We start from the raw sequence: 17,472 nt of genomic DNA on the forward strand, positions 1-17,472 counted from the left end.
CCATAATCATCAAAAATCTCAAAAACAGATTCATATAGTGTTAAATACATGCAAAACGTCTGAGATCAGATATCATATAAACAACTTGCTGCTGCTGCTGCTACACTGTTGTTCCCTAATAACCTGCTTGGGCAGTTCAGCAACCAAAACCGCTCCATGACCCGGACTTGTCAGCACAATGTTTATGCTTCGGTTTCACTGACCAAAAGAGCCTGAACACATCAATGAAATGCAACATGGAATCTCAGCGGATGTAGCACTTGAGGGCTTGCAAGCAATCTAAACATGGGGTCTGAAGAAAGTGGCCTGTGGCTCACCCTTTGGGGAACACGAGGTACCTCAGTTACACAATAGCAGTTAGCAGATCAGAGCAGAGATTAAAGAGACCCTCCAGCTCATTCTTTGTCCTGAACATAATATTTAATCATAGCCGAAGTCTAAGCAGAAGTTTAAATTACAAGTCTAACTTCCTGTTTTGTAATTTTTAATGATCAGTTCTCCCGAGTGGGGCTCAGGTTATATGGTTATTGTCTTTAGTCAGGTGTGTTCTGTCTTATGCACTAGATAATTTCTAGAAATAGGAAAAGGGATAAATCACATTCTCATAATTCTATTAATACTTTCTCCAATAACAAATGTCATCATTTTAGGTTAAAATCCTTTAACTTCAGATTTCTCTGACTCACTACTGGTCAGCCTTCTCTCAAACAGTAAAATGCTTATAGTTCAACATTAAAATTCACCAAAGAACCAAACCAGTTAAAAGGACTAGGTGGATTAGTCCTTTGTAAAGTAAAAAAGTTTATAACATTTATAAAAAATCTCATGTTCTTCCTATAGCTTTGATGTTGCCATAAATATATCCATCTGATATTTTGAACAACTTCAGGTCCTATCATTCAACTTCCATGAAATATCCCAGTCACTGTGCAAAGTCTTAATAACGCAAAATTTTAAAACATGGTCTATCCTCTCAAAAACTCCACCATTTAGTAGAAGAAAACACACACAAATAAATTATGAAATATGCCACGTAAAAGTAGACGTATGGTTTGGAAACAGAACATGTAAAAGAATGATGAACCAATGTTTTGAAAGACACAATCTAGAAAAACTCACACAAAGAGAAAGAGATAATCTGATAGGCCTATTTCTGTTAAATCAAATGAGTCAATAATGAATAACCTTCCAAAAAATTAAAATACTAGACCTTGATGGTTTTATTGGTGAATTCCACCAAAGGTTTAAGTTAGTAATGATATTAGTTCTATAATCTCTTGCAGAAAATAGAGGCAGAGGGAACACTTCCTAACTCATTCTATCAGGACAGCATTATTCTAAAATAAAAACCAGATAAAGCCATTACAAGAAAGGAAAACAAAACATCAATATCACTCACTAACATAGATATAAAATCCTCAACAAAATGTTAGCAAATCAAATCTAAGAATGGATTTAAAAAAGTGTGCACCATGACCAAGTGGGATTTATTCTAGGTATACAAGGTTGGTTTACTTCTCAAAATCAAGTAATGTGATCCTTCACATCAACAGGTTAAAGAACAACAAAAAAAAATCATGTTATTATATAAATAGATGCAGAAAAATATTTGACAAAAATCTAACACCATTCATGATAAAAACTCTCAGCCAACTAGGCATAGAGGGAAAATTTCTTCAACTTGGTAACATGCACCTACAAAAAACTTTAAAAAAACCTAGAGCTAACATCATATTTAGTAATGAGAAACTAGATGCCTTCTCCTAAGATCAGAACCAGGCAAAGCGTCCCCTCTTATTACTCCTTATTCATTATAATGCTAGAAGTCCTAGATAATGCAATAAGAGAAGAAAAGGCATACAGATTGTAGAAGAAGAAATAAAGCTATCTTTGCAGATAACATGAACTGCCATAGAACTAACCCAAAAAAACTTCTGGAACTAATAAGTGACTAGAGCAAAGTTGCAAGATAGGAGGTTAGTATACAACAGTTAGTTGTGTTCTTATACACCAGCAATGAATAATTGGAGTTTGAAATTAAAAAGACAAAACCATTTACATTAACACCAAAAAGAGAAATACTAAGTTATATATCTAACAAGATAGGTGCAAAATCTTTATGAGAAAAACTAGAAAACTGATAAAACAAATCAAAGATCATCTAAATAAATGGGAAGATAGTCCATGTTCACACACAGAAAAACTCAGACTCATTAAGATGTCCATTCTCAATTTGATTTATATATTCAATGCAATCTCAATCAAAATACCATTAGGTTATTTTGTGGACACTGAAAAACTGATTTTTAAATTTATATGGAAAAGCAAAAGACCCAGAATAGCCAACACAATACTGAAGAAGAGCAAAGTTACAGGTCTGACACTATTCAACTACAAGATACTATAAAGCTACTGTAATCAAGTAAGTGTGGTATTTGTGAAAGAATAGGCAGATAAACAGATCAGAGGAACATATAGAAAACCCAGAATATAGCTAACTGGGAGCAAGGGCAATCCAATGGAGAAAGAATAATCTTTTCAACAAATGGTGCTGAAATGCCAAAATGAGTGGACATGCACAGGATGAGAAAAAATGCGTCTATACACTGATCTTACACATTTCACAAAACTTGACTCCAAATGGGTCATAAATTTGAAAGGAAAACATAAAACTGTAAAACATTTAGAAAATAAGATAGGAGAAAATCTAGTGACCTTGGGTTGGCTGATGAGTTTTTTAAATTAAGTTAAAGACCTCTGCTATGTGGAAAGACACTGTTAAGAGAATTGATGAGGCACAGGCCGGAAGACAATATTTGCAAGTCACAAATCTGATAAAGGATTAGTATCCAAAATATACAAATACCTCTTAAAACTTACCAAGAAGAAAACAACCCAATTTAAAAATGGGTAAAAGACATGAACAGACACCTCACTGAAGAAGATAATACACTTGGCAAATCAGCATCTGAAAAGAGCTCCACATCACATGTCGTTAGAGAATCACAAACTAAAATAACAGTGAAATACCACTACACACTAATAGAATAGCAAACATCCAAACAAAGCAAAACAAAACAAAAACCGACAAAAACAAATAGTTGTGAGGATGAAGAACAACAGGAACTCTCATTGCTGGTGGGAATGTAAAATGGAACAGCTACCTTGGTGATTTCTTACAAAACTAAACATACTCTTACTATATGATCCAGCAATCATGCTTCTTTGCATTTACCCTAATGAGTTGAAAACTTATGTTCACACTAAAACCTGCACACAGTGTTCATAGAAGCTTTTTTCATAATTGCCAAAACAGGAAACATCCGAGATGTTCTCCTATAAGTGAACTGGAAAACCTACTGTGGTGCATCCATACAACAAAATACTATTCAACGATAAAAAGAAACTTTTAATTAAGCTGCAAAAAGACACGTGAAAATTTAAATGCATATTATTAAGTGAAAGAAGCCTGTCTGAAAAGGCTACATACTGTATGATTCCAAACATAAGACATTCTGGAAATACAAAACTGTTAAAGGAGCAAAAAGATTAGTGGTTGTCAAGGGTTTAGAGGAAGGAGGTGGAGGAAGGGTAAACTGGTGAAGCACAGGGATTTTTAGGGCCATGAAACTATTTTATATGATATTTTAATGGTGAATACAAAGCATTATGCATTTGTCAAAACCACAGAATGGCATAATACCAAGAATGAACCATAATGTAAACTATGGACTGTAGTTAATAATAATAGTTGTTAATAATATAGCTGATAATGGGGCGCCTAAGTGGCTCAGTCGGTTGAGCGTCCGACTTCGGCTCAGGTCTTGATTTCACGGTTCGTGAGTTTGAGCCCCGCGTTGGGCTCTGTGCTGACAGCTCGGAGCCTGGAGCCTGCTTTGGATTCTGTGTCTCCCTCTGTCTGCCCCTCTGCCGCTTGCACTCTGTCTCTCTCATTGTCCCCCAAATAAGTAAACATTAAAAAAATTTTTAAAAATATATAGCTGATAATAATAAATCAATATTGGCTCATCAGCTGTAACAAATGTACCACACTAATGCAAGATGTTAAAAATATGGGAAACTATGAGCAGGGAAAGTGGGTATATGGGAACTCTGTATAATCTGCTCCACTTTTTCTATAGATATAAAACTATTTTTAAAAGTCTATTTTTTTTTTAATGTCAAAACATGGTTCAGAGGCAGAATCTCTACCAGAGTGTTTAACTCTTTGGTAGAGGGAAGAAAGAGAACAGACTGCTGAGCAGGATTTTGAAGGGCGAACTGGATTTTGCTATTCATTTGGTAAAGGACATTCCAGGTCAAAAGAATAAGAAATTGGACTCTAAATTGGAGTAAATACTTCTACATTTATAACAAATTAGAAGAATTATACTGCAGAAGAGTTTGGAAGCATAATGAAAAGCACACCCACTTAGGAGATGTGAATCCTGTTTCTGCTGGTGGGAGGGAACACATGGATTCTGGCACCGGGCTACTGGGCTTTTAAGTTCCCTCTGATATTTCCTAGCTGAGTGATTTTAACCAAGTTACTTAACCTCTTTCAGTCTCACTTTCTTTATCTATGGAGTGAAGATATAGAGTTTGTGCCCCAAAATGCAATCATGAGTTAATTTACATAAAGTGCTTAGACCAGAGCTTGGTACCTCATAAGTGCTAAAAAAGTGTGAGCTATTATTGTCATTATTACCAGGAGTAATTACTAGCTTGACTTTAAAAGAATTCCTTTTACCTTTCTGAGCCTCAGTTTGGGTAACTGTAATACAGGACAATAAACCACCTAACTTAAGTTGATTATAAGAATTAGTGGAAGTGTAAAGTGGCCCAAACAATGTCTAATCATCCAATAAGATTAATAGCTGCTATTCTCAAAATCATACTATAATAATGCATAATGGTGAGGTGAAAAGAATGGAAATCTAGAGCCCTTTACCCTAGCTCTACGACCTGAAATGCTGTTTGGTCTTCCTAGCCCTGGTTTCCTTACCTGTGAAACAGAGGGTGATATCAGGACTGCTAACATGGACAAAGTGATGAATATTTCAAGTGTATAAATACTTCAAATGACAACATTTGGAGGGAAAATGAATTTGTCTTTTACTCACATATTACACATATATTTTATACTACCTGAATAAAGTTCAAGGTTATATAAAGCAAGAGTATTTCCCCAAACCTACAAATAAATGAACTGAGACACAAGGACTAAGAATTGTTTCTGTTATAAGGAAATGGGAGAAATGAAGAGCAACAGAATATTTAAAGGAACATAAAATTTAATATAATCTGAGTTTTCTTCCATGGAAAGAAGAGAAAAAAATAGAAAATGAGAGTAAATGGTCTTCTGCATTTTGGAGAAAAGATACAAAGGATCTTTGAGGGACAAGAAGATGGAGGAGAACCTTAAAGTCAAAAAGTACCAAAATCCAAGTAACCCCACATGCATGCATCTAGAGTCACTTTTTAAAAAAAAATTTTTTAATGTTTATTTATTTTTGAGAGAGAGAGAAAGAGAGAGAGAGAGAGAGAGAGAAAACAAGGGGCAGAGTGACAGGGACACACAGAATCCGAAGCAGGCTCCAGGCTCTGAGCTGTCAGCATAGAGCCCAACGTAGGGCTCAAACTCACAAACCACAAGATCATGACCTGAGCCAAAGTTGGATGCTTAACTGACTGAGCTACTCAGGCGCCCCTCTAGAGTCAGTTTTTAAGGACTCCTGGAGCACTGAGTCAAACACTGTGGACAAACCAAAAGAAGAATACGGCTATTTATTATCTGTTCTCAAGGAATTATGGTCTCATTGGAGGAATCAGATCTACACTGAGGGGGAAAATTTTTTTTAATAGTAAAGTACCATGTCTGAAAGTGACAGTGGTTCCTGCTGGGAGAGAAGAAGAGAAAGGGGTTCCAAGGCAGTGTAGAAGATTTTCATTACAACTACAATTATTATTTTTAAGGATCTGATGCAGGTATGTCATGAGGCTAAGATTTTGTTGAATCTTATTTTGTTAGAAATATTTCATAGTAAAAAAGGATTTAAAAATAAGCAAAAAGAGAATAATGAACATTATATGGCTGGTACCAAGTGTAAGTGGTATTAGAAATCACTAGGAGAGTGGTCACTCCGGGCTGCTGGTGAGGGAAGGCAGGTGGGAGAGGAGAGTAGAGCAGGTTATGAGAATAGGTAGGATTCTGATGTAAAGAAAGGAAGAAGAAAAGATCTGCTCAAACTTAAAACTGGACACTGGAAAAGACAGTGACATAAAATAGTTAGGTCCCTATGTACAGGTCTTCTGTCACCTCAGAGCTCTTCTCTAAGATGGGTAGGATATGAAGAGAATAGATTTGCTCTCTCCATACGGTGACTTAATGGCCAAAAGGAGTAGCTCCTTGCTTAGAGGACAACTTGGACCGCAATGTTTTCAGAACTTAGGGAAACTAACCCTGCAGAGCTAGGGTTTATAACCCATGGTCCATGACTGGGCCTCTGGACTGGAGAACTTTTGGAAGCCATTTTGTGAATGTGTGCAATACTTCTAGAAGAAGTCAATAACTCTACCATGTTCTTACATGGGTTTATGACTCCTAAAGTTTAAGAACCACTGGTATAGACAGAGTACATTTCAAGGTTGGCAAAAGCTTCCCTGAAAACTTTTATCAACAACTGATTCTGATTCCTTCAGCTGGCTTGACCATGACTAGAGGGCAAGAAGTCCCTTGGAGAGGTGGGAAGTAGCAACATTTGTATCAAAAGACCCAGATACCTGGACCTGGGCTCTCAGAAACGCTGAAACTTTGCTCTAAGCCCATATCATCTTCAGAAGAGGGAGGAATTGTCCTTCCATATTATTCCCCAGGAAAAGAGACGTAAGTATGCTCCATTTTTATCTGTGTTTGGTACTACCTTAAGGGGGTCAACAGAATAGAAGCTGTATTTCATCACTACAAAGTTAAAAACAAAAACAAACAAAAAAAATGACACAAGGTCAACATCAGAGTCCACATTCCCAAACCCCTGTTCAGGTCATGTTGTCTTTCTGGTTTATATCTCCACATTTCTTGGAATTTGTAACCGACATTTAAATGAACTCTTATGCACTCTGCACTTTGAGGTAAATTTGGTTGTAAGCAAAAACAACTTCAAAAGTCTGAAGTCCTTACTCCCTTTTGGACCCTAAGCACCCAAAAGATGTTCTGTCAACCCCCAAACTCTGGAATGTCTTCCCAGAAAGTGAGTTAAAATGACATTTCTGCTTATTCCTATTTTTATTGTAATTGCTGATGAACAACTTTTGGTTTCCTTGCTTCTCACATTTTGCCCTTTTACCTCGCAAATGAGCTTTATTAAAGAGCAGAACTAATTATAAAACAATGTAAAATTCAACAACTGTTCATAATAAGATGCCTTGGAATTAAAGCATAATTTTTATATGAGGATGGGCCAAATTCCTCAGGCCAAAAAAAGAAAAAAAGCAAAATATGGTTTCTTAGACATTTCTACAAATTGATTACGATAGTGGACTAATCAGTTAAGTCCTTCCACATTATTTTATTTTCAGTTTCAAAAGTAGCTAGAAAATCAACTGACTTAACTTGATTCAATTATTTGATAGTCTTTTTTATCTAGCTGTGAAGCAGTGTTTGTAATACATTTCTAACAGAACCTCACAAAATGGCTAAACAATTACAATATTCTAGAAGAATGATTCCTAAGTGTACAAACACATTAAAAATCCTCTGTTCAGGCCAGGTTGCTATATAATTCTGAATGCAGTGTGACCTTGCTTCCCTCAGAGACCTTTGGAATTTGGCTCTTATTTCAGCCTTTCCTTTGCCAAGCATATAGAATGAATTAGGTGAAGCTCTGTTGCAAACGCTCTCCACCCACAATGGTTTCCAATAGAGAGCTGAGTGTTTTAAACCCACAGTTTAACTTAATGTAAAAATGGTTCTACTTTCAAAACTGGGTTTCGCTTCCCTCTTGCATCTGCTCGCCTTTTCCCCCTTCATGCCAATTTTACTTCCCAGTGAGAGAATAAAATTGGAACAAATGTAAACAGGAAACCTAAAGTAAACAGTCTAAATGCATATTTGTAGTCTTTTAATTTCAGGTGTTCACATACTGAAGGAGCCTGTGGACTTCGTTGCTGATGCAAATAAAGAAGGATGCATTAGGAGCTTCCTTCAATGTCACTTTGGCTTTGGTTCCCAGTCCCTCCAAACCTCTTGAGGCAGGAAGCAAAATCTATGGATAAGCGAGGCCCAGAGAAGCTACTCCCTACGTACTGACTGAGGGGCTCTCCAGCCTCCTTTTCCTGCTCTCTTGTCCTCTCTTTTATCACTACTTCTCCTCCAGATTCTTAGCACACTTTTATGCTTCTGATCCGCAGCCTTTACGAGAAAAGCAACACATTAATTAATGACTGTAAGATGCAGATCACGTAAAGAAAAGAACGTGGGTTTACAGGTAGACCAACTGGGAGGTCAGATCTCAGTTCTACAATTCATTCACATAAAGGAGAGTTACTAAACTTCTCTGAGACTTGCTTTCTGCATCTGTGAAACAGAGAAAACACAGGACTGTAAGGAGAATGCACATACCAAGTCCCTGACCCAGATTCAGTGAATTCTAATATGCTTTCTCCTCCTTTCCTATGTCCAGACTTAACACCTCCCTGAAGGGTTTGTCTTTTAAAGTGGACCATATGAAGAGAGCAAGGTTTAACCAAGAGAACAATGAATTTCTAAAAGAGGGATTTTAAGCCCTCAGCACCTAGCCTGGGGGGGTGTTCTGGGGTATTGCCATGTTCTCCCGAACATGCTGCTCAATACTGTGTTGAGGGTAATCTTTAGAAGGGAGAATAAACATTTCAAAATTTCTCCACTTCTAAACAAAATTAATTATAAATTCCTATTTTTCACTGACCAGCTTCCAAATTGTGGCAAAAACTGCTGCACTCCTGCCATTGGGTTTTATTTTATGTGGTAGGTATGTTTTAGAAAAGCTCTGCAATTTAAACTGTTACAAATGTAATGGTATTTGTCATACTTGTTTTGGGACCATTTTATTTATTAATAATTCAGGTTGGGGCACCTGGATGGCTCAGTCAGTTGAGTGTCCGACTTTGGCTCAGGTCATGATCTCGCGGTTTGTGGGTTCGAGCCCCGCGTGAGGCTCTGTGCTGGCGGCTCAGAGCCTGAAACCTGCTTTGGATTCTGTGTCTCCCTCTCTCTCTGCCCCTCCCCCACTCACACTCTGTCTCTCTCTCCTTCAAAAGTAAATAAACATTAAATTAAAAAAAAATTTTTTTAAATAATTCATGTTATCTCATGCTAAATTTGGACTGTATATCTAACTCCCTCATCTGTGTGGTTAGAAGCATTTGGGTGCTTAGACATTCTTAACATCCTTTAATGGGAAGATAATGTAAACGGTTTCAAAGACCTGTATAGCTTTGCCCACTTCCCTCTATACATACTCTATATTGGAAGAGATGACCCTTTAATCTATTCCTTCTATTTATTTCTATATCCATATGAGATTGCAATATCTCCCCTTATCTCTGCATTCCCCTTTGGTACTCTGCAGAGATTCTGGAAGCCAGAGAAACATTCACCAAAAAGGATGTTTTCCCTCTCACAGGACAGACCATTCTAGATAGAAATTTTATACACAGAGGATACATATATAAGTGTACATATAAAAAACGAATAAATATCAAGAAATTCTTAATACAAACTACCAAAATTTCTGGTTTAATTGTAGATTCCACTCTAAATATATAATGAAGTTCCTGTCTATAGGAGTAGCAACCCATTAATGACCTGAAGTGTTAACGCCCCTGCCAACCTAAAGAATTCTAAGTTAGGAGAATGCTTCTGTATGATCACTTCAACTACAAATTCTTTTCCCTGATCTTAAAAGTCATTAAAAAAAAAATCTCTCTGGAAGCGTCTAAGTGGCTCAGTCAGTTAGGTGTTTGACTCCTAGTTTTGGCTCAGGTCATGATCTCACCATTCCTGAGTTCAAGCCCCACATCAGGCTCTGTGCTGGTGGCATGGAGCCTGCTTGGGGTTCTATCTCTCTGCCACTCTCCCACGCATGCTCTTTCTCTCTCAAAATAAATAAACTTAAAAAAATCATATACATATATATATATATAGAGAGAGAGAGAGAGAGAGCGCTATAGAATTTTTGTTCATCTTTCTAATAAAGTGACTGTAAGCAACTTGAGGCTAGGGACTGTGGCAAAATTAACTTCGCATTATCAAAATTTGGTAGAGTGCCATTCAAGAGCTTTCTGTATGCCAAGGAAATATGTTTATCTTCTAGATTCAGCAGTGAACAATAGCAATACGGCTCCTGGCCTCCTGAGTCTTATATTAGGGAACAGATATAGAAATAAATATGTAACTATATATTAGAATAAATGCTCCAAGGAAAAAGAAGAAGGTGCCATTACCAAGTATGACAAGGGAAGGTAATTTAGACTAGAAAGGGAAGTCAGAGAAAGTGTCTCTGAAAAAGGTCACATTTCCGTTGAATCCTAAAGCTGAAAGGATACAGGCCCTGACTGGAAGGAGCTCTCCTCAAAGGAATAGTAGAAAAAGGAACAGTGTGGCAAGAGGGGAGTCCTCAGCGTGGGGAGGGGGAGGAGCAAAGAAGGGAATGAAGGCAAAGAGATAGGAAGGTGCCAGGTAGCAGTGCATTATGGCCATCTGGATTGGCTATGATGCTGGCTTAAACCGGCAAGTGGCCATGGGACTAAAGAGGAGTCAGATTAGAGATTTATTTTGAATTTTTTTTAAATGTTTTTATTTTATTATTTTTGAGACAGAGAGAGACAGAGCATGAGCAGGGGAGGAGCAGAGAGAGAGGGAAACACAGAATCCGAAGCAGGCTCCAGGCTCTGAGCTGTCAGCACATAGCCCGATGCAGGGCTTGAACTCACTGACTGTGAGATCATGACCTGAGCTAAAGTCAGACCCCTAACTGGCTGAGCTACCCAGGTGCCCCTGGAGATCTATTTTGAGATGGAATTAGCAAGAATTGGAGATGGATTGGAAAGGCTATGATGAGGGGAGGATGGAAGACTATTCCTAGCTTTCTGACTTGAGTAAAAAGGTAGATAAAGGTGGTCTTTTCCAGATGGATAAGATTAGAGAAAGAGCTGGTTTGCAAGAGAGTAGTGGGGAGGAGGGAGCACTGCAGGAATGTAATGACCTTCACAATGACCTTGTTTTGGTCACTGTTGTTTTAAGTGCTAGTCTAGAAATTCCTACTACATGGCTTTCATTTTCTATCAAGAAAACAAATCTATTACCAAATAATTTTAAGCAACTGATAAATTTTGACATTCTAGTAATTAAGGATTTTATCATCTGTTGGACCAAGCACACCCTTTACTAAAAAAGTCGATAATGTTTACTGTATTTATGCCTTGAAATCCAGAATCACTGTATCTTCCTTAAATGACCACACAAATAATTCTAGAGTATTTGTTTACCAACTTTTTGCTTAAGACATCAAGGTTTAATTTATGTTAATTTAACTTTTTTAAACTTTGGATAATATAGATTATTTTCAACATCATGAAATTATATATTCATAAGTGGGTAAAAACCAATATATAACTTTCCCAGAAGTGATTTGCACTTGAAATTAGACCTGGCTAATTGAAATACAATTCTATTGGGCATTATATGGAGACAAATAAGGAGGGGAATACCAGCCATCGCACAGAGACACTGCTATCTGTGTATATATATTTATAAAACAAGTGATCTTCTCATTGGCTATCCTTCTCTGCATTCATCACTTCTCATTAATACCCTGGCATCTGGCACAGGAAAATGCCTCTCTCCACCCAGTTCCCTTTGGAAAAGGAATTGGGAAAATAGACTAATTCCTTTTTTTTGTGGGAATTATGTCCAACAATTATGATGCTAAAATTAGGCTTTAAATTGAATAATTATCTTCACAGTTAGAAGAGTGCAATTTGCCACCAACTGTAGAAACATCAAGAATTGGTGTCCTTGGGGCACCTGGGTGGCTCAGTGGGTTAAGCATCCGACTTTGGTTCAAGTCATGATTTCACAGTTTGTGAGTTTGAGCCCTGCATTGGGCTCGGTGCTGACAGCTCAGAGCCTAGAGCCTGCTTTGGATTCTATGTGTGTGTGTGTGTGTGTGTGTGTGTGTGTGTGTGTGTGTGTCTATCTCTCTCTCTCTCTGTCCCCCCAACTTGTGCTCTGTCTCTCTCTCTCAAAAAAAAAAAAAGTGTAAAAAAAATTTTTTTAAATCAAAAAAAAAAAAAAAAAAAGAATTGGTGTCCTTAATCCTTCCTTAAGTGGGATAAAAGATTGGACATTTAAAATGTTTCTACTTTTGTTTCTTCCCCAGCATAAGAACAGAAATCCAATCTTGAGACTTTGCCTAATAAGGCTCAGAATTCTAATCCCAGGGAAAGTCTCTGTAACTGCATAAGGAGCATAAAGGGAGGGGCATGTGCGGCAAAAGGTCTTGAGTATTTCTAAGCTGGTTCATTAAAATTTAATTTCATCTTTATTTTTCGTTTTATGCAGAGCAAGAGAAAAGCAAGTCTATGGAGAAAACTCCTTTGTTGAAATTATTTGGATGTTATCGCTGGACTTGGTTACCTTGTTTTCAAGGAAGTACTTCTTGACATTTAAGTAAATAATGTGCCTTACCGTTTCTTCTCTGGTACATTTAAAATATTTATGATGGTTGGACACCAACATGGAAGGTTCTTATTCAGCACCCAGACCTCTAGTTTCTCATATCCCAATGATGCCAGGTCCAAATTAACTTTATACATGCAAGGTCAATTTTACCTTGATTTTTAGGTTTTACCTAGTGAGCTAAGCATCCTAGGAGAAATTCTTCTTTTTTTTTTTCTTTTTAGCACCTGTAGCTATCTTAGACTAATTAAACAAACAAATGCTCTCACACTTTTCTTCTCCCTCTTAACCGGACCTCACTTCTCATCTTAACTTCCTCCACACTGGACAGTTTAATGTCCATTTTTAATAGTAAAACTTTACAGTTCATGACAGCCCAAAACTCAAGAAAATTGACATTCTTGAAAACCCTTCTATATTATCTTCAAGTGGAGTGTGTAACGTTGTGGCGAGAGCCATCAAGAACAGCCGTAAGGCAGATTGATTCAGCAGCATCCAATGAGTTAATTAAAAAACAAAGACACCAAGAACATATACAATTATGTTCAGTCTGGCTTTGCCTATTCAGTTTCAGTCAGAGACCACTGCTTCTTTCAAATAACCCATTTATTTTTGAGGAAAAAAAAATCCTGTCTTCAGACAGGATATGGGGGAGGAGTTAAGGGGTGATGTTTTACACATGCACATCTGGCTACAGTCCAATTATTTCCCTTAAACATTCCCCCAGTTGTTTTCATTTTGCTCCATGCTTTGGCATTCATAAATTTGTGAGATTAATTGTGTGTCAGCAGTCTCCAGGCCTGGAGTTGGGCACTACTTTAATAGCAATATAGCTACAAAACAACTCTATAGAGAAATATATTCACATTTTTTGAAAAGCACAGCCACATATTTCATTTCTGTTTAATATTGTGGCACTGACATTGTACATAAAGAAAGTAGTGTAGTCTTTTAGAGAATTGCCCTGTTCTTAAGATATATATAAACTCAACAGCTTTAAACATAAGAAAGGATTCATCAAGAGTACAATGGAGAGTTCATGTGGCTGGGCATATGTGTTTCTTGTTTTCATCTGATCACTCTGAGAGGCGCGTCAATAGATTGTTTTCCTAGTCCTAGAAAGTGCCACCAATTAAAATCACCTTTGCCAAAGAACAAATTTATCTCAGACATGGTGTAAAAGCATTTTTTTAAATTATTTATACTTTGAGAAAACTCACATGCTTTCCAAACTACTGTTTTAAATAAAATGTTTGTGTCCTCTAAAATTTATATATTAAAACCTAACCCCCATGTTATAGTATTAAAAGGTGGGGCCTTTGGGAACTGATTAGATCATGAGGGTGAAGTCCTCCAGAATGGGACCAGTGCCCTTATCAAAGAGACCCCAGAGAACTTCCATACCTGTTCTGCCATGTAATGATACAGAGGGATGGTAATCTAAGAACCAGGAAACAGACCTTCACCAGACACTGAATCTGCTAAGCCCCGATCTTGGACTTCCAACTTCCAGAACTGTGAGAAATAAATTTCTGATGTTTATAAGCCATCCAGTCAACTGTTTTTGTTCCAGCAGACCAAACACACTAAGACAACTGCTATATATGAAAAGTGAAACTGGAAACTCCTTGCCTTGATGTTTGGACCTGACAATCTAGATTATGAGCCGAGTGAAGAGCTGTGTTCTTCAGAGCTTGGCACTGCAGCTGCGCTAGGTAAGGGCTTGATAAACGCTGGGTAGCGATGAAAGAACTATTGTTAAATGTTGGTAATGAGACAACTTATTCTTGTTTGACATAATCTTGCATTACATACATGACTAGGAAACAAACCTATCAGATGTTCTGGCTTTTTCACAAGTAAGCACCACAAGCCACCACAAGGCAAATTTCCATATACATAACCCAGCAGATTGTTCCGGGTCAAGGTTCTAGGATGGGCAATATTGCTGTGGGAAGGATATGGGCAGCTTCTTTAACTCTCCACAAAAACACACAGCCAGTGGAGAAGCGTACAGCACTCCTCCACGTAACAACAGTGGCCAAAATAAGTGGTGTGATATCCCCGCAGAAGAAGACAGAAGGAAAATTTGTATCCACCTATTTATCTCCAAATATGCCATACGATGGGAAGTTTTACCTAAATCAAACTATAACCTAGCAGTAAACTCCTCGTTACATAAGCAGCAAGAGGTACTGCGGTTATTGCGTTGGACCCGCTTGCCCTTAGACTATTTATCAGAATCTTTTTTACATCGATAATATTTAAAGTTTGCTGAAAAAAAATTACACACTCTCCTTTGACCTTGATTTCTTCTCCTGAAAAATGAGGTGAATAACATGAGCCCTATCTACTGCGCAAGGTGATGGTGAGGATCAAATGGGTAAGATAAAGAATGGCTAAGCAATCAGCAAACCATGAAGTACAAACAAATGTTGGACTCCATAAAACATTATTCACCATCTTCTATTCTATTGACGGCTCAACACTGAAAACCCAAAATACATCACAGCTTATTCTTTATATAAATTAGGTTACCAAACTCAAGACTAACTGGTAACACATTTGCATAGATTTCTACCTGGCAAACTCATGGGTTCATGCTAACATAACATGAGAGATGCCTGTTAACAGAAGGCAATGGCTGCTTTGAAAATAATGTAAATTTGACTCAGAGACATAATATGAATATTGACACAGTACTTATAAATGCAATTATATTTTATCTAAGCAAATTTATTTTCATTGCTGAGCTTATATCTAACTAACTGTGGTGCTCTAGCTATTTATTCAAATCCTTGCTACGCACACTATGGGCAAAAAGCTAATAATATCTCAGAGCCATAGTTTCCTTTTACATAAAAAGATAATAATACCTCCTGACATGGTTTTTGTGAAGATTAAGAAATAAGATATGAAGAAGTATTTCTCAAATACTGGTCATCCTGTTTTTACTGGATATATCTTAAGAATTATTGAATTCATATTTCCAAAACTATGCTGGTAAAATAAGTCCAGAGTTAAATAAGGCTACAAACAATCCAAGTGATTTAAGTATAGCATCATTAAAACACATGCATATTTATACATATTGCCTGTGCACATATTTTTCTCAGAAAGCTCACAGGAAGTTCTACAGAAGCTGAAATAAACCATAGCAAAATATTTCTCCCTCTCTTTTTAATGTTGAATTCAGAAGTTGCAGTATTATTTTAATATAATAACAGTTCCAATCATCTTAATAATGATGATAAATATACTTACTACTTACATGTTCCTTTAACTTTTCAAGGCATCTTCATATCTATCATTTTATTTTGGTTTTCTGAATGACACTGTTAAGAGTACTAACATCACCTTACATTCTACATCTGATTAAAACCTACTGGGAGAAACAACTTGTCAAAACTGAGACCCAGCAGGGCTGGTCAGAAAAGTTTTGGGAGACCACCATTTACCAAATTCTACCTCCTCACATATAAACCAAAGGTCACAAATGACAATCAGGCACCACTAGCAATAAACAAAAATTTTGAATTCCAGTCCAGATAGGGGATGCTTTCTATAAATACAAAACTAGAGGTGACAATCTGAAAGTAGGCTCCATAAACTAACCATGTTGGCCATCAACCCTCAAATTCAATTTCATTCATAGTACATACTGATGACTGCTGTTAACATCCTGGGTTTACACTGAATTCTTAACCAGCAGCTTAGAGCACTCTTTATATTTTAGGCTAAAACAAGATCACTATTTTTGCTCTACTTTATGGACTGAGATGTAGAGTGATATTGCCCCAGTGAGCTTGAAGAATAACTTAGATTCTGCTGGTTCCACTTTATTTCCAGAGAAATCAATCTCCTGCAATCTTGTGTATATCCTTACCATCATATCGACAGTGAAACCCTAAATATCACTGATGATCAGTTAATAATAAAACCCAGTGGCCTATTTTTACCTCTTCTCATTAAAATTATAGTACTCACCATAGGGTAATGCTGAGAATGTGTGTACTTAAGACACCAGGAAGACATGTTTTAGTCTTACTGGTACTGAAGCCATGTTATTGTCAGCATTTCCTCTGTGAGGACACTTAGAGCCAAAGTGTACAGGGCTCTATACACACAATTATGTATCCTGTAACATCACATCTCATACTCCTATTGCCCCACGTCCCAATTTCATCCCTCACTTATATTTCTAAGCCTCCACAAGGAAGATAATGAAGTCTTTTATCCTAAATTTGTTTTGAACATTTTCACTTATGCAACTAAATTTCAGAGAGTATAAGAAATTTTTGAAAACTTGTTCTTACTGTAAATGTCCCATTTTCAGAACTATACTATTTTTCTTTCAAACTCAAAACACCAGCTTCCACTTTTCAATTACCCTTTCCCTTGAGTCCATTTGGTCACCTGGTCCTGTTGAGTTTCTTTTGTAGTTTTACCTATATATCCTCTGCTGTCCCTCTCTATATTCACAGACCTAGAGCAGGTTTTCAGTGCTATATCTAATTTTACTATCCCTAATATTACATTTGCTTTCCTTCCCTCCAATCTCCCTGTTCTCTAATATATCAAAGCAAATAAAACTTGTTATTATTTTGAGTTGGTTACTTCCCAGATCAAAACTGTCAAGGGTTCCCTACTGAGAGGTGAATTAGTTTAGCTTTCAAACCTTCTACAACCTCCTCTAAAACTACCATTTCAACTCTGTTTTAGTCATCTTTTGCTGTATAACAAATGGCCCCCAA

The 17,472-nt window shown here is 37.0% G+C and overlaps 1 protein-coding gene across 1 annotated transcript in view; it reads right to left on the minus strand.

The window, feature by feature from the left end:
* Positions 1 to 17,472, minus strand: part of DNM3 (dynamin 3) — a 575,248-nt gene that overhangs the window by 186,365 nt on the left and 371,411 nt on the right. The window lies entirely within an intron of this gene.

The sequence above is a fragment of the Acinonyx jubatus genome, chromosome E4, assembly GCF_027475565.1.
Source record: "Acinonyx jubatus isolate Ajub_Pintada_27869175 chromosome E4, VMU_Ajub_asm_v1.0, whole genome shotgun sequence".
Taxonomy (NCBI): Eukaryota; Metazoa; Chordata; class Mammalia; order Carnivora; family Felidae; genus Acinonyx; species Acinonyx jubatus.